General features: G+C 40.3%; 1 protein-coding gene across 1 annotated transcript in view; it reads left to right on the top strand.

Moving 5' to 3' along the window:
• Window positions 1–777: 777 nt before the first annotated feature.
• LOC121740234 (glutamate receptor ionotropic, kainate 2-like) overlaps window positions 778–19,106 on the top strand; it is a 68,191-nt gene continuing 49,862 nt past the window's right edge. Inside the window, exon 1 of the mRNA XM_042132871.1 lies at window positions 778–980. The gene's annotated coding sequence lies outside the window, so the exon portion shown is untranslated. The remainder of the gene's footprint in view (window positions 981–19,106) is intronic.

Here is a 19,106-nt window from a genome sequence, read left to right as displayed (position 1 = left end):
TGACGCCAACTAGAAACAAATAAGAGCAAATATATTTGTCTTTCTCTTTTAGAAAACTTTGAGCGGTAGTGAGTTGTTACGAAATAATAAAATAAGTACTTGTTCTAGGGTTGGGAAGATGTTTAGGTTTTTGTAGGTTAACTTAATATTTTACGTGCTTAATAACATTGTAAAGAGAAAACCCCCTTACTAATAATTAATAATAATACTTTCACAGCGAACAACAATATAAGCCCGGTTGTCTTTTATTGTCTTTTTCTGGCACAAATAGATGCCAAACAAAGACACCGAACCATGAATAGCCATAAAGTTACGCTGCGTAAATATTATTATATTTGTTAGTATATTTTGTATATTATTATATCTAACCAGACCCGTATATAATTGTCTGAATTTCATTAATTACCTACTAGTTAAACTTACTTAAATTATCTTTAATGTACTACACGTTATATTTTATTGCTTTGTAATATAGATAGCGACGCGCGACGGGCCATGCGATACAATATTAATATTCATAATTTTATAATATCGAACCAATTTCGATAAAATTTATCGTGGCTTCGCTGCCGTACATCGATAAAGCGGTAATCGTAGTTTACAGCCCTCGCAGTCTAGGGGATGGGGTGGGTATCTGTCGCTCCAATGCATTTTCAACCTTACAACGATCACAACAGAGTTTCGTGTCGTCCGTCGCAATTATATGTATGTTATTAAAGTTAACTATATCTATGTATCCCCATGAAATAATCAGTAGAATTCTGTCCTCCGCGCGGGGTGTGCGTTTTTATAAGCATTTCGAGACATCCTCCAATTTACTTTTGGCCTAAATTCAGTATTACTTATCATGTATCGTGGATTTCTATGATCGTATGATTGTGTTAGTGCATTCGTGGAACTGGGATCGGTCGGGGACGATGTAAGGTGCGCTCCCTGCGGTCAAATTGCAATGATTCTATGATAAAAAACCGATATTCATGGTAAGTCTACCCAATATTTGAATCGAGAGTTTTATTCTTGTAATAAAATTAAGGAGTAACGTTAATTGGATTGACGTGTCGTTGGCACTGTTCGGTTAATTTTTACCACATTATGATGGAAATGATGTTTTATCCATACAAAGGATCATTCTAGGAGTATTCTAAAATTCTAAATATTGGCCCTGTATCGGCATACAGGGCCAATATTTAGTCGAGTTTCCGTGTGGAGACTACGAGACAAAGTGACAATGACATGTCAGTATATTGACACACATTGCCAAGAATTAGCATCAGTGTGCCACACCACGAGCGTTTTATATATCTAGCTAGTTTCAAACGAACTAAAAATTATTGAACCGTTTCTAATACTAGAAATCCTGATACTCAATATGTATGTAGGCTGTAATGCTGTTATAATGTGAATACATTATTTCTTTTAATGTGAAACATGATTTTTATTACATCACTCGCTTATATAATTTATAGTTTCAATTTTTTTTTTTATTTATGTTGTCAACAAGAATGAAAAAAATACTATAATGTAATCAAATACTTAATAAGAAATGCGATTACCAGTCCTGTTCTATAACATTTAAAGGTAATAATAAAATCGGCCAAGTGCGAGTTGGACTCGCGCACGAAGGGTTTCGTACCACAATAGCGCAAAAATACGCTGAAAATTTTGTTTTTTGTGTGGGAGCTCCCCTTGATTATTTCATTCATTTGAATATTATTATAAATTATGAAAGTACAAATAAAACTGAGTATTTTGAGTGCCTATGTATTGCCGTTACTGATATCGAGCAAAAAATAGCAAAAAAATCACGTTTGTTGTATGGGAGCCCTCCTTAAATATTTGATTTATTCTGTTTTTAGTATTTGTTGTTATAGCGGCAACAGATATACACATTACACAATCTGTGAAAATTTCAAAAGTCTAGCTATAGCGGTTCTTGAGTTACAGCCTGGAGACACACAGACAGACAGACGGACAGACGCACAGACGGACAGATGGACAGACAGACAGACGGACAGACATCGAAGTCTGTCCGTCTGTCTGTCCCGTAGTAATAGGGTCCCGTTTTTACCCTTTGGGTACTGAACCCTAAAAATACGTTCTAACTTTAAATAATCTAAAAATTAAAATAAGTGCTTACAATTTTTATGCAATGCAAAAGCATAAATGCGAATTTAAAAAGAACTAAATTTAAGTCTAAAAAACAAATTAGAGTACATACATTAAAGCGCATGTAGAGAATATGCAAAAATATGCAAACGACATCTTTTAGCACATCTTTGATATAAAGCTTCGACCTGAATTCCAGATTAGACTCGAGTAGTCCAGGACTAAGCTGTAAGCTGCAAATGTACAAGCTATGCGATAGGAGGACCCAAGCTTTTAAAAGAAAGAGGTTGCTAGTATAGGTAAGCCCTTTTCTCTCATTCATAAATAAATCGCCTTTAAGTTATAAAGCCGAGTTTGTGAGTATATATTATTATGTTTAGAGTAGCTATGTGATATAATAATAATAACTCCCACACCGGTTTCGGTGACGGTGGCCGGTTTCATTGAAACCAAGCCAGTTACGCAGGCGTAATTTTATAGTGCCCAAGTGTGTACGAAGTACACAAGAACACTCTCTATTCCTTTTACTCTCATAACCCAGTGGGACGGAAGACCGACACAACTGGCGAGAGGTCAGGCGCAGGACCGAATTTTTATATGCCCATCCGACGCATGGATCATCTTACTTGTCAGACAATCAGGTGATCAGCCTGCATTGTCCTAACCAAACTTGGAAATAACATGTTTCCAACGGTGGATTCGAACCCACGACCTCCGAGTCAAGAGCCATGCTCTGAAACACTAGACCACGGAGGTGTGCTCGAGCTATGGTAGTTCCCGAACCGGTGGTAGGCATCAGGTAGACATTCTGAAAAAATTTGATTCAAATATACTCAGAAATAAAACATTTTTTATTTATTTATTTTTTATTTATTTATGTGGATAGTATGTTTGTTGAGTACTGAGAGTATTGTGATCGAATTAAGTATTCTACGGTTACTTATTATACTGGAAAATTAATAATTAATCTTATATATATATTAATGCAATAGTAATTAATTAAAACAAAATGCGGCAAAAAGATAATCGCAACGTACGAGCAACCCACCTAAACGGAGGTGCGTTGCCACTTGCCGCCATAAAAATGACCACTCCTAAAATATTACGTTCTTTTGTGCAATCATTGTAAGGTAATCTTATATCTTTAAACGAGCAATTCTTGCATAAATATACTTATATAATTGGAATCTCGGAATCGGCTTCAACGATTTTCATGAAATTTAGTATATAGGGGGTTTCGAGGGCGATAAATCGATCTAGCTAGAAATCATTTTTAGAAAATTTTATTCGTGTTTTATCGAATACCGAGCAAAGCTCGGTCAAATAGCTAGTTTGCTATAATATATGGTGTTATCCATTATCCATAATAATATTATAAATGCGAAAGTGTGTCTGCCTGGTACCTCTTTACGCCTAAACCGCTGAACCAATTTAGCTGAAATTTGATATGGAGATACTTTGACTCCCAGGAAAGGACGTAGAATACTTTTTTCCTGAAAAAAGCACGGTTACCGCGCAATAAACGAATTTTGGGGGAATTGCTGACGTCATCTAGTTTGGTGTATTATGGCGATATCATAATAATATACATATAGGATGGTAACCTCTAAGAACGTACGCTAAGTTATTTTCTAAACATATTGAAATACCTCCACGTATGGCCGCAGGTCACCCATTCATACGAAATAAATTCTTTCCGATCGACCTAATTGATTCTTATTCATGACGGCTGATGAATTCTAAGAAAACTTTTGTATGTAAATATTTTGCTTGGTAGAAATAAGTTTTAATGAAATTCGTAGCAACAGTATGCCGTCAGCTATAATTTTTACAACAGCTACAAGCTCTAGTATTTCTTTAAGCTGCAGAACTGCACATGACCGTAGAACTGCTACGTCATGTGCAGTTCTGCAGCTTGAAGAAATACTACTACAGAGATATGCTACGTGACCGTAGAACTGCTACGTATCTGTAGATATGCTGCGTGACCGTAGAACTGCTACGTATCTGTAGATATGCTGCGTGACCGTAGAACTGCTACGTATCTGTAGATATGCTGCGTGACCGTAGAACTGCTACGTATCTGTAGATATGCTGCGTGACCGTAGAACTGCTACGTATCTGTAGATATGCTGCGTGACCGTAGAACTGCTACGTATCTGTAGATATGCTGCGTGACCGTAGAACTGCTACGTATCTGTAGATATGCTGCGTGACCGTAGAACTGCTACGTATCTGTAGATATGCTGCGTGACCGTAGAACTGCTACGTGACTGTAGATATGCTACGTGACCGTAGAACTGCTACGTATCTGTAGATATGCTGCGTGACCGTAGAACTGCTACGTGACTGTAGATATGCTACGTGACCGTAGAACTGCTACGTATCTGTAGATATGCTGCGTGACCGTAGAACTGCTACGTATCTGTAGATATGCTGCGTGACCGTAGAACTGCTACGTGACTGTAGATATGCTACGTGACCGTAGAACTGCTACGTATCTGTAGATATGCTGCGTGACCGTAGAACTGCTACGTATCTGTAGATATGCTGCGTGACCGTAGAACTGCTACGTATCTGTAGATATGCTGCGTGACCGTAGAACTGCTACGTATCTGTAGATATGCTGCGTGACCGTAGAACTGCTACGTATCTGTAGATATGCTGCGTGACCGTAGAACTGCTACGTATCTGTAGATATGCTACGTGACCGTAGAACTGCTACGTATCTGTAGATATGCTACGTGACCGTAGAACTGCTACGTATCTGTAGATATGCTGCGTGACCGTAGAACTGCTACGTATCTGTAAATATGCTGCGTGACCGTAGAACTGCTACGTATCTGTAGATATGCTGCGTGACCGTAGAACTGCTACGTGACTGTAGATATGCTGCGTGACCGTAGAACTGCTACGTATCTGTAGATATGCTGCGTGACCGTAGAACTGCTACGTATCTGTAGATATGCTACGTGACCGTAGAACTGCTACGTATCTGTAGATATGCTACGTGACCGTACAACTGCTACGTATCTGTAGATATGCTGCGTGACCGTAGAACTGCTACGTATCTGTAGATATGCTGCGTGACCGTAGAACTGCTACGTATCTGTAGATATGCTGCGTGACCGTAGAACTGCTACGTATCTGTAGATATGCTGCGTGACCGTAGAACTGCTACGTATCTGTAGATATGCTGCGTGACCGTAGAACTGCTACGTATCTGTAGATATGCTACGTGACCGTAGAACTGCTACGTATCTGTAGATATGCTACGTGACCGTAGAACTGCTACGTATCTGTAGATATGCTGCGTGACCGTAGAACTGCTACGTATCTGTAGATATGCTGCGTGACCGTAGAACTGCTACGTATCTGTAGATATGCTGCGTGACCGTAGAACTGCTACGTATCTGTAGATATGCTGCGTGACCGTAGAACTGCTACGTGACTGTAGATATGCTGCGTGACCGTAGAACTGCTACGTATCTGTAGATATGCTGCGTGACCGTAGAACTGCTACGTATCTGTAGATATGCTGCGTGACCGTAGAACTGCTACGTATCTGTAGATATGCTACGTATCTGTAGATATGCTACGTGACCGTACAACTGCTACGTATCTGTAGATATGCTGCGTGACCGTAGAACTGCTACGTATCTGTAGATATGCTGCGTGACCGTAGAACTGCTACGTATCTGTAGATATGCTACGTGACCGTAGAACTGCTACGTATCTGTAGATATGCTGCGTGACCGTAGAACTGCTACGTATCTGTAGATATGCTGCGTGACCGTAGAACTGCTACGTATCTGTAGATATGCTGCGTGACCGTAGAACTGCTACGTATCTGTAGATATGCTGCGTGACCGTAGAACTGCTACGTATCTGTAGATATGCTGCGTGACCGTAGAACTGCTACGTATCTGTAGATATGCTGCGTGACCGTAGAACTGCTACGTATCTGTAGATATGCTGCGTGACCGTAGAACTGCTACGTGACTGTAGATATGCTGCGTGACCGTAGAACTGCTACGTATCTGTAGATATGCTGCGTGACCGTAGAACTGCTACGTATCTGTAGATATGCTGCGTGACCGTAGAACTGCTACGTATCTGTAGATATGCTACGTATCTGTAGATATGCTACGTGACCGTACAACTGCTACGTATCTGTAGATATGCTGCGTGACCGTAGAACTGCTACGTATCTGTAGATATGCTGCGTGACCGTAGAACTGCTACGTATCTGTAGATATGCTACGTGACCGTAGAACTGCTACGTATCTGTAGATATGCTACGTGACCGTAGAACTGCTACGTATCTGTAGATATGCTGCGTGACCGTAGAACTGCTACGTATCTGTAGATATGCTGCGTGACCGTAGAACTGCTACGTATCTGTAGATATGCTGCGTGACCGTAGAACTGCTACGTATCTGTAGATATGCTGCGTGACCGTAGAACTGCTACGTATCTGTAGATATGCTGCGTGACCGTAGAACTGCTACGTATCTGTAGATATGCTACGTGACCGTAGAACTGCTACGTATCTGTAGATATGCTACGTGACCGTAGAACTGCTACGTATCTGTAGATATGCTGCGTGACCGTAGAACTGCTACGTATCTGTAAATATGCTGCGTGACCGTAGAACTGCTACGTATCTGTAGATATGCTGCGTGACCGTAGAACTGCTACGTGACTGTAGATATGCTGCGTGACCGTAAAACTGCTACGTATCTGTAGATATGCTGCGTGACCGTAGAACTGCTACGTATCTGTAGATATGCTACGTGACCGTAGAACTGCTACGTATCTGTAGATATGCTACGTGACCGTACAACTGCTACGTATCTGTAGATATGCTGCGTGACCGTAGAACTGCTACGTATCTGTAGATATGCTGCGTGACCGTAGAACTGCTACGTATCTGTAGATATGCTGCGTGACCGTAGAACTGCTACGTATCTGTAGATATGCTGCGTGACCGTAGAACTGCTACGTATCTGTAGATATGCTGCGTGACCGTAGAACTGCTACGTATCTGTAGATATGCTACGTGACCGTAGAACTGCTACGTATCTGTAGATATGCTACGTGACCGTAGAACTGCTACGTATCTGTAGATATGCTGCGTGACCGTAGAACTGCTACGTATCTGTAGATATGCTGCGTGACCGTAGAACTGCTACGTATCTGTAGATATGCTGCGTGACCGTAGAACTGCTACGTATCTGTAGATATGCTGCGTGACCGTAGAACTGCTACGTGTCTGTAGATATGCTGCGTGACCGTAGAACTGCTACGTATCTGTAGATATGCTGCGTGACCGTAGAACTGCTACGTATCTGTAGATATGCTGCGTGACCGTAGAACTGCTACGTATCTGTAGATATGCTACGTATCTGTAGATATGCTACGTGACCGTACAACTGCTACGTATCTGTAGATATGCTGCGTGACCGTAGAACTGCTACGTATCTGTAGATATGCTGCGTGACCGTAGAACTGCTACGTATCTGTAGATATGCTACGTGACCGTAGAACTGCTACGTATCTGTAGATATGCTGCGTGACCGTAGAACTGCTACGTATCTGTAGATATGCTGCGTGACCGTAGAACTGCTACGTATCTGTAGATATGCTGCGTGACCGTAGAACTGCTACGTATCTGTAGATATGCTGCGTGACCGTAGAACTGCTACGTATCTGTAGATATGCTGCGTGACCGTAGAACTGCTACGTATCTGTAGATATGCTGCGTGACCGTAGAACTGCTACGTATCTGTAGATATGCTGCGTGACCGTAGAACTGCTACGTGTCTGTAGATATGCTGCGTGACCGTAGAACTGCTACGTATCTGTAGATATGCTGCGTGACCGTAGAACTGCTACGTATCTGTAGATATGCTGCGTGACCGTAGAACTGCTACGTATCTGTAGATATGCTACGTATCTGTAGATATGCTACGTGACCGTACAACTGCTACGTATCTGTAGATATGCTGCGTGACCGTAGAACTGCTACGTATCTGTAGATATGCTGCGTGACCGTAGAACTGCTACGTATCTGTAGATATGCTACGTGACCGTAGAACTGCTACGTATCTGTAGATATGCTACGTGACCGTAGAACTGCTACGTATCTGTAGATATGCTGCGTGACCGTAGAACTGCTACGTATCTGTAGATATGCTGCGTGACCGTAGAACTGCTACGTATCTGTAGATATGCTGCGTGACCGTAGAACTGCTACGTATCTGTAGATATGCTGCGTGACCGTAGAACTGCTACGTATCTGTAGATATGCTGCGTGACCGTAGAACTGCTACGTATCTGTAGATATGCTGCGTGACCGTAGAACTGCTACGTATCTGTAGATATGCTGCGTGACCGTAGAACTGCTACGTATCTGTAGATATGCTGCGTGACCGTAGAACTGCTACGTGACTGTAGATATGCTGCGTGACCGTAGAACTGCTACGTATCTGTAGATATGCTGCGTGACCGTAGAACTGCTACGTATCTGTAGATATGCTGCGTGACCGTAGAACTGCTACGTATCTGTAGATATGCTACGTATCTGTAGATATGCTACGTGACCGTACAACTGCTACGTATCTGTAGATATGCTGCGTGACCGTAGAACTGCTACGTATCTGTAGATATGCTGCGTGACCGTAGAACTGCTACGTATCTGTAGATATGCTACGTGACCGTAGAACTGCTACGTATCTGTAGATATGCTGCGTGACCGTAGAACTGCTACGTATCTGTAGATATGCTGCGTGACCGTAGAACTGCTACGTATCTGTAGATATGCTGCGTGACCGTAGAACTGCTACGTATCTGTAGATATGCTGCGTGACCGTAGAACTGCTACGTATCTGTAGATATGCTGCGTGACCGTAGAACTGCTACGTATCTGTAGATATGCTGCGTGACCGTAGAACTGCTACGTATCTGTAGATATGCTACGTGACCGTAGAACTGCTACGTATCTGTAGATATGCTACGTGACCGTAGAACTGCTACGTATCTGTAGATATGCTGCGTGACCGTAGAACTGCTACGTATCTGTAGATATGCTACGTGACCGTAGAACTGCTACGTATCTGTAGATATGCTACGTGACCGTAGAACTGCTACGTATCTGTAGATATGCTGCGTGACCGTAGAACTGCTACGTATCTGTAGATATGCTGCGTGACCGTAGAACTGCTACGTATCTGTAGATATGCTACGTGACCGTAGAACTGCTACGTATCTGTAGATATGCTACGTGACCGTAGAACTGCTACGTATCTGTAGATATGCTGCGTGACCGTAGAACTGCTACGTATCTGTAGATATGCTGCGTGACCGTAGAACTGCTACGTATCTGTAGATATGCTGCGTGACCGTAGAACTGCTACTTATGCTGCGTATGCTACACGGTACACGGCTACTCGTAACTATTATTTGTGCCTTAAAAATATCATAAATAATAAATTTTTCTTCTTAATGGTTTCATTATTAAATAATAAATTGTAAGCAAAAAACTTTTTGAAAAGAAGCTTTTATTTAAATGCTTACCTTAAAAAGAAGAAAATAAATTTCCCCTTAAAAATTCTAACTATTAAGTTGTAACCTCAATATATACAATTTGCATGATAATAAAAGCTTGTCGCATTATTTGTTAATAATAAACTATAGTAAGTGCCAATTTAACTAAGTAAACTGATATTATATTTTTTATTTTATTAAAGTAATTAAATATTGACAGATTGTTAAGTCTCGCGACAAACTTTTATTATACTTAATGCAAATTGTATAATATATTGAGGTTACAACTTAATAGTTAGAATTTTTAAGGGGAAATTTATTTTCTTCTTTTTAAAGTAAGCATTTAAATAAAAGCTTTTTTTCAAAAAGTTTTTTGCTTAAAATTTATTTTTTGTTTTTTAGTTAAATCTCTGACTAGATTTCTTAAGTCTGCTTGATTGTAGTTTGTTTTGTTTCAAGAATTTGTTAAATTTGATTGACTTAATTTAAGTCTTTAAGAAATCGTACTTAATTTTACGACTAAAAAATTAAATATCACTTAACAAAAAAGACCGGATTCAACCAGGCATTTTCTAACGACACGACACGACACGTCACGTCATGTTACGATACGACACCATACGACACGACACGACACGTCACGTCGTCATGTTACGATACGACACGATACGACACGATACGACACGACACGACACGGCAGGACACGACACGACACGGCAGGACACGACATGACTTTTCAATTTACTCTCAATGAGCCTTTTTGTTTGATACCCATATTGCAGAAGTGCTTTAAAAATAACTATATTCCCCTATCTTAGATGAGCCGCCATTTTGGATGTAGAATGACATTACATTCGTTTCCGAGTTACTCTCAATGAGCCCTTTCATTTGATACCCATGTTGCAGAAGTGCATTAAAAATAACTATATCCCCCTACCTTATCCCCCTACCTTCAATGACACGCCATATTGGATGTAGAATGACAATAAATTCGTTTACAAGTTACTGTTAATGAGCCCTTTCATTTGATACCCATATTGCAGAAGTGCATTAAAAATAACTATACCTCTATCTTGGATGAGCCGCCATATTGGATGTAGTATGACATTACATTCGTTTTTGAGTTACTCTCAAAAAGCCCTTTCATTTAATATCCATATCGTAGAATTGCATAGAAAATAACTATTTCGCAATCTTGGATGGTCGGCCATATTGGATTTAGAGTGATGTTACATACAATATCATGTATTGTCATCCAAACTAAACGTGCCTGCAAAATTTCAGCTCGATCGGTTAAATATATCTACTTCAAAATTGAGTTCCAAGATTTCACCCGAACATACATACTTACATACATACAGAGCAAGTTAAATAAAAGCTTTTAATAAAATTTCATTAGTTACACCAGATAAAATGTGCAGGCGTTATTCCTCGCCCTCGAATTAGGACAAAATTAATAATGCGACGATAAAGCGAATTTTAACCAAGCGATTAAATCTGCAAAATATAATTAAACTTGCCCGAAGAATCCCGAAGACCTGCAAACGAATAAATCATCATTCGACTTTTGTTTTAATTAAAGTGTTTAATGACTGTTGAATGTTTATGTTCGAAAACTGACGAGATAATTTTTAACTGGTAAGAAAAGATAAAGATTATGTTAATGTAATTATGATTTTATTTTATCTCTTTCTCGTTATATATAAAATTCTCGTGTCACAATGTTAGTTACCATACTCCTCCGAAACGGCTTTACTGATTTTTACCAAATTTTATATGCATATTCAGTAGGTCTGAGAATCGGCTACTGGCTATTTTTTATATTGATAAGTGCATTTATTAAATAAATTATAGTAAATTATTACAACTCGAGACTGACGGCGACCATTGTTTGTGCGACGGGATAGCGATGGATGTTGCCATGGTGACATACTTATTTAGTCACTTCAATAAAATAATATGGGCGAAATCCATACTTCCATACTAATATTATAAATGCGAAAGTGTGTATGTCTGTCTGTCTGTCTATCTGTCTGTCTGTCTGTTACATCTTCACGCCCAAACCGCTGAACCGATTTTGCTGAAATTTGGTATAGAGATACTTTGAGTCCCGGAAAAGGACATAGGATACTTTTTATCCCGAAAAAGGTACTATTCCCGCGCCATAAACTTATTTTGGCGCAACGGAGTTGCGGGCATTATCTATTACTTTATATGGCAAAACAACGTTTGCCGGGACAGCTAGTAATATATAAGCGGGAAGTAACAAAAAAGTGTTGTTATAACTTCCATGTGAAAGTATCACTTTTTTACCCTTTGTATGGGCAAATTCATAACACTGGGGCGCTCATACAAGTCCCAAAAGAATTGCTCTTTCAGTGCTGCCACGTTCACTGTGAACTCTAAGCAACACATACACGCCCTAAAGTTTTGATTACTAAGTTAAAATTACTCTGTTTTGTTACAGTAAGGGCCTGTTTCACCACTTTCTGATAAAGTACCGAATAGTCCACACTTTTTTTTTGTTCATCAAGGGCATGCTTTATAGCGCAGTCAACAGCCCACGTGAGGCATGCCAGCGTCGCATGCGCTCTGACCGTATCCAAAACTTTCGCTTTGTTTTTTTTTTTTTGGAATTCCTTATGATCAAATAAACCGAACATTTTATAGCCGAATATATATTCCGCCCAGTAAAATGTTCTCGTCGCACATGTTGGTGCCTTCTCACGGCGCGTATTATCGCAAGGCGCGCCGCGCCCGCTCGAGCCACGCGCCCGGAAGTGGTGGCGTGATTGCGTTCTCACGGCGCGTGCTACCACGAGCCGCGCCGCGCCCGCTCGAGCCACACTCTGATACAGGTGAGCACGAACCGCGAGAACGCAAACACGCCAGCCGCGCCACGCCGACAAAAATTCAAGTAAAATGAAACTTTATTAACACGAGAATAGATATCATTTTGCTCTAAGTCACTACGTTAAATAAGTAAATTTTAATGAAATGCAACTTTATCCACTAGGCAACTAGGTTGCATTTCAATCTGTGCCGATAATTTTATTAAATTAAGTTTATTTGATAGCAGATGCCGCTGCTTGGCGGCTACATCGCGCTATAGCTAGCACGAAGATTATATAGGTGATTAACTAATATAAAACACTTTTCACTTACACTCATTCTTGGTGTTGTAGAATTATCACGCCCGCGCCAGAGGGATTTAAGTCCCAGGGTGAGATACCCTGGGGGCTGGGACTAAATTCCTATGGCGTGTATTGGTCCTCAAATACTGGTGGCAGTTCATTCCTGAGTTTTACAGTGCATGGCAGGATGTTACGCAAAAAATGCACGGTGGAAGACTGCCACTCACCAAGGGCCGTGTTCGTCGGCGTAATTTTTAGCGCATTCGCTGCAAAACCTAGTTATTGCGCATGTCCAAATCATGTCATGCCATGGCAACGACAACTGTTTACGACTTGACATTTAACCCAATTGCAATTTGTTGGTGGCGTTGCAATGAACAAACCAGTGGGAGAGCCATGCTTCGGCACGAATGGGCCGGCTCGACCGGAGAAATACCACGTTGTCACAGAAAACCGGCGTGAAACAGCGCTTGCGCTGTGTTTCACCGAGTGAGTGAGTTTACCGGAGGCCCAATCCCCTACCCTATTCCCTTCCCTACCCTCCCCTGTTACCCTATTCCCTCTTAAAAGGCCGGCAACGCACCTGCATCTCTTCTGATGCTACGAGTGTCCATGGGTGACGGAAGTTGCTTTCCATCAGGTGACCCGTTTGCTCGCTTGCCCTCTTATTTTATAAAAAAAACAATTAAATTTTTAAATTTTTCCAAGTGATCCATATCCATATTTTCCAAAATGAAATAATCAAGCACTATCATAGTGTTAAATAAATTATTTGTACGGCTGTTAGACAATTTAGGCTTATGTATTTATGTTTAGCTTTTATTATTTTAATCATGTATAAACAATTAAGACGTTGTTTACGACTTGACCAGCAACTTGTTATGGCGTTGCCATGACATCTTTTGGACATGCGCAATAAAATTTTGTCCAAAAATACGCCGACGAACACGGCCAAGGTGATGAGGATTGATGATGGTATGTTTTTCGCGTGGAATGATGACGAAAGCTTGCAGGACGTACGATTCCGAACAATAATAATTGCTTAAAACCTTCCCAGTTCCCACTCGTACTGGTGGAAGAATGACGCTTCTGTTCGAGCACAACATCACTATTCACTACGGCTGTATGGCTACCATGGGACTATATTCGCTCTGGCATGATAATTCTACAACACCAACGTAGCTAGCACGGGGTTTCCCAGTCGATTCTTCGGAAGAAAGTAATGGCAGTTTCTTTCCCATGTCTACATATGTTATTCCCGAGCATGGCACCACCCATCGACTTGAGTTTCAGTGGACAAAGACAAGAAACTCTTTCCATAGCAACCATTAAAGCAACGGCAATTTTTTTTTTGACATTTAGTTTCTTGGTTCTTTTTTTTAAATTATGGCACCTCGGCTATAAAACCATGGCCAGTGTCGAGTAAATGGCGGCAAATTCAAAAAATCGACGTGTAGCAACCTTGTCTATAGCCGGAATTATAGTTTTGATCTACGAAATACGAATAATAAAAACTAAGGAACTTTATTATTCGTAGTTTGTAGATCAAAACTATAATTCCGGCTATAGACAGGGTTGCTATACATCGATTTTTTTAATTTGCCGCCATTTATTCGACACTGGCCATGGTTTTATAGCCAAGTGCCATAATAAAAATAAAAACAGAATCAAGAAACTAAATGTCAAAAGCGGATCGTCATGCTTGACATATAGATTTTCAAAAGCGAAAGATATCGAGATACGAAAGAAACTTTTACTCCAATGTTTTTCCGGTAAAACTGTCAAAATTTAGTTTCTTTCGTTTGTCTACATGCTTGTGCTAGCTATGCAGGAGTGAGTGTGGATGGAAATAAATTCACCTTATACCTATAACAAATATCTTCGTGCTAGCTATAGCGCGATGTAGCCGCCAAGCAGCGGCATCTGTTATCAAAATAAAGGAATTAAACTTAATATAATAAAATTAGCGGCATAAATTGAAATGCAACCTAGTTGTCTAGTGAATAAAGTTGCATTTCATTAAAATTTACTTATTTAAAGTAGTGACTTAGAGCAAAATGATATCTATTCTCGTGTTAATAAAGTTTAATTTTACTTGAATGTTTGTCAGCGTGGCGCGGCTTGTGATATAACGCGCCGTGAGAAGGGGTGGCTCGTGCTCGCCTGTGGGCTGTGGCTTGTGCTCGCTCGTAATAGCTGGCTCGGCGCGGCGCGAGCTTAAACAATAATCTGACAGACTCTGCAACTGAACAAAAATGACAATGTTGGCGTTGCGGTCGTTGGCGCATTCAATTATTGAATGCGCCAAAACGAAAGTTCAATGAAAGAAGATAAAGAAGATGAAAGTGCACAGTGTGGACATAGCTAATACGCTATTCACAACTTTTTTGACAGATTCTCCATACTTGGTCTGTCAAGTTAATTGGTGGATAGCCTATTCGTCACTTATCAGGAAGTGGTGAAACAGGCTCTAAGTGAAGTTATGAATTTTAAAAATAAGCTAATAATAAACGATAATTATTAGAAACGCAAACAATTATCTACTGATGACAATTAGGGGGCACAGATTTTTTTTAGGTTATAGAAGTATAATATGATATTATGTTTAGTTTGACATAATTTTAATGTATTACTACAGAATCAATAGCCTAAAATATTTTATATCATTCTATACAACAAGACTGGCCGCATACGTACGTTTTCCGTATGCGATCCGTATTTGGAATTCCGTGAGCAGTGCCGTAAATAGACTTTTTTGCGCCCTGTGCGAGCTTCTATATAACTGTACCTTTGTTTTTTAACCGACTTACAAAAAGGAGGAGGTTATATGTTCGGCTGTGGATATTTTTTTACTACACTGGGAAACATCTCTGGGGCGCAGCGGGAACTTATCGGGAGCAATTCAAAAAATAAGGATCTGTCTGGTCTGGCCCTGTGCCTGAGCACCGGTGGCACCACCCTATTTACGGCAATGTCCGTGAGACTGGCGCACTGTGCACACGTCCGTTTTGTTCACGCACGAACGCGCCGGCTTGCTCTACAAAACGTAAGTGCGGATTCGTTCCGTTCGGAAAAGAAGCGAACGTGTACGCCAGTTAATGTATTTTCTTCTGACTCCATGCATACGGATTTCCGAATACGGAAAAGGTGCGTATGCGGCCAGCCCTAACAGTACAAATATAATATTATTCAAAGATTCTTGTTATTCCGAAGTCAGAACGGAATCAGGTTAATTTTTATTCCGCTTCAAAGTTGGCGGCAAAAAACTTAATTAAAACATCTCAAAACTTTGTCTGTTTCGTTTCTTAATTAAGTGTATTTAAGAATTTTGCGATGGCAATTTCTAAATTATCTTACTATATATTAATTAGGTTTGTTCTAGTGTTGGCAACTCTTTTCAATAAATAACATCTTGACAATGGATTTGACAGATTTGCCAGACGTCTCACGCTCTCGAAGTCTGTCAATTCAGTACAAATTAAGGGTCAATTCAGACCGCAACGCGACGAGGCGACGCGAGGCGCGGCGCGGTATAAATTTGTATGGATTTGACAGATTTCAATTGCGTGAGACGTCTTGCGAATCTGTCAAATCCATATAAATTTAGAAATGCATCTACGAGTCGCGTTGCGGTCTGAATTGACCCTTAGTCTTTATAGGGCCACATTGCTCAGTTGTGTTGCGGTGCGGTAGTTTTGACGTGACGTGCGCTGGTAGCTTGCGCCATAAATCTGAAACATGAACCAACTGCCACACTCAAAAAGGAATTGAGGATACACCAGGGGCGAGAGAAATTGAAAATAGGTATTTGAAAATGTATTGCTGTCTCACCAATCTCAAGTCTCCCACCGCAGAGCGCGATAGAGACAACACGACAAAAGTTCTAATAAAAGAACAGAAAATCTTCGATTCGTTGTCCGCTGATTCCTTCTCCAAAACTTAACCGTTTTAAGTATTTTTTTCATTAAGAATTAAAGCAAGGCTTGAGCTGTGTTCCTATGTTTTTTTTTTGTATATTTTAGCCAGTTTTGTTTTCTGGGTGTTTGAACACAGAGGAAAATCTGGCCATTTTTTTGGGTTTTTGGACGTTCTTATCTTTTTTAATAATAAAATTATGAAAAAAAAGAAAACATAGGGACATGCTAATAGTGGCCATAGATATTCAGGAAAAAAATCATAACTCTACCGGCATTATCCAGGGAGGAAACAGGGGACAGCGTTTGTATGGAAAAACGGCGGTGTGGAATCCTCTTAAAATATGAAGATTTTCACATAAGCCCTGTGCATCAGCTGAAAACTGATCATTAAATTGAAGTTTCCGTTCCAGTACCCGTTTACATAATTAAAGTAAAAATCCACAACTGGATTGGATAACTAAATAAGAATAATACATTATTCGAATCGGCTAAACCGACCAAAACACATAAATTGTATAACTCCGTGGTCCTATTACCTTTCCAAATTCGAATTTATGAAAACCATAAAAAAACTTTTTAAATTGTTCCCAATAGCGGTGATCGTAAACATGAATATATTTCCCTGAGGCGGACATTAAGGTATCACCTAAAACGAGTTCGTTTTCCGAAGCGCCCTCCAGAGAGGTCTTAATATTATGTGACTCGCATTATCCAAATTAAAATTTTATATCAAGATCGGCGCGTAGGATATTATAAATCTATTAAAGGCTTTATTATTTTCTTAACGTAGGGTCGGATCGTTAAGAAATATTTACTCGCTGGGAATTGGGATGGAGACTAAATTAGTGACGCTATATAGGCTTTATTAAACAAATGAAATTTATGACGTAAAAAACGATTCATATAAAGTTGACAAAATATGATGTATTGTATGATATACATAGAGATTATGTGAGTATTGCTAGATGACGCCCGTAACTCCGTTGAGCCAAAATTCGATTATCGCGCGGGAACCGTATATTTTTCCGGAATAAAAAGTATCCTATATCGTTTCCCAGGATTCAAAGTATTTCCATATCAAATTTCAGCCAAATCGGTTCAGTGGTTTAGGCGTGAAGAGGTTACAGACAGACAGATAGACGTCTGTCTGTCTAGAAATACAGAATTTCAAATTTATAATATAAGTATGGATGTTTCTTTATGATTGTGCATGGTCGTCGGTCGACGTTGATTGTGCATGCATAGACAGCTTTGCAACCATGCACGCTATCCATCATAATCCAAAGTGAAGCATCTTATGTCATGACGACGCGTCACACTAACTGATGCACGCACAGACGATTATTAATAACCTATCTGTAATTAAATGAAGATTTTGGTATAAGCCCCATAGATTATCTGTCAAACTCTTCATTAATTTGAAGTTTAATTGTCATTAAATGTTTTTGAGTACGGCAGTATCTTACTGCCGCACTTAGGCCCATATAAATAGTCAGTACTTAAGATGCGACCCAGTCTCAAGACGCGGTTCGCCTCTGTAATTGGTCCAAATTTTGACAGCCAACCAATCACAGAGCCTGAACCGTGTCTTGAGAGCAAGATGCATCTTGAGTACTGACTATTTATACGGGCCTTAGAGTGGAACATTAATTACTTAAATGTAATTACACGTGGGAGAGCCATGCTTCGGCGTGTTGGTTGGAGTGTTTAACCGAGTGAGTGAGTTTACCGGAGGCCCAATCCCCTACCCTATTCCCTTCCCTTCCCATCCCTACCCTCCCCTATTACTCTATTCCCTCTTAAAAGGCCGGCAACGCGCCTGCAGCTCTTCTGATGCTGCGAGTGTCCATGGGCGACGGAAATTGCTTTCCATCAGGTGAACCGTTTGTTCGTTTCGTTTGAATTATTTCATAAAATAAAAAAATGAAAAATTCAAAATTTTAACATAAGCTCCATATATATTATTACCTGTCAAACTCTACATTAATTTGAAGGTTTTCATTCTCGTCGTCATTCTCTGAGTGTGGCAGTATCGTCATCAGCACGACATAAAACTAGAGCCAGCTAGAGCAGTGTGACGAAGACGCTAGTCTATCTTGAAATTGCGTAAGTAGGTAAACACCGGGTAAAATATGTTTTTTTATAGATTTCATGCTTAACGTGCCTTTAAAGATATAATCTGATTAGGGGAGATACGGTGACCTCGTGATCGCGGCTACCGTATAGTTATAAAATATCAATTTCATCATTATCACACGGTACGCTCAGCATGGCCGTTAGACACAATAGACAGTAGCGGCGGCAGGGGGGGGGGAACGCCGCCCAGGGTGTCGGATAAAATGGGGCGCTGAAGGCAAACAAAAAGGGGCGCCATAGTCGAATTTTACATTACACGCGAATG

Source organism: Aricia agestis, chromosome 3, assembly GCF_905147365.1.
Source record: "Aricia agestis chromosome 3, ilAriAges1.1, whole genome shotgun sequence".
Classification (NCBI taxonomy): Eukaryota; Metazoa; Arthropoda; class Insecta; order Lepidoptera; family Lycaenidae; genus Aricia; species Aricia agestis.
The sequence above is the reverse complement of the archived record's forward strand: the minus strand, read 5'-3'. Positions and strand labels throughout refer to the sequence as shown.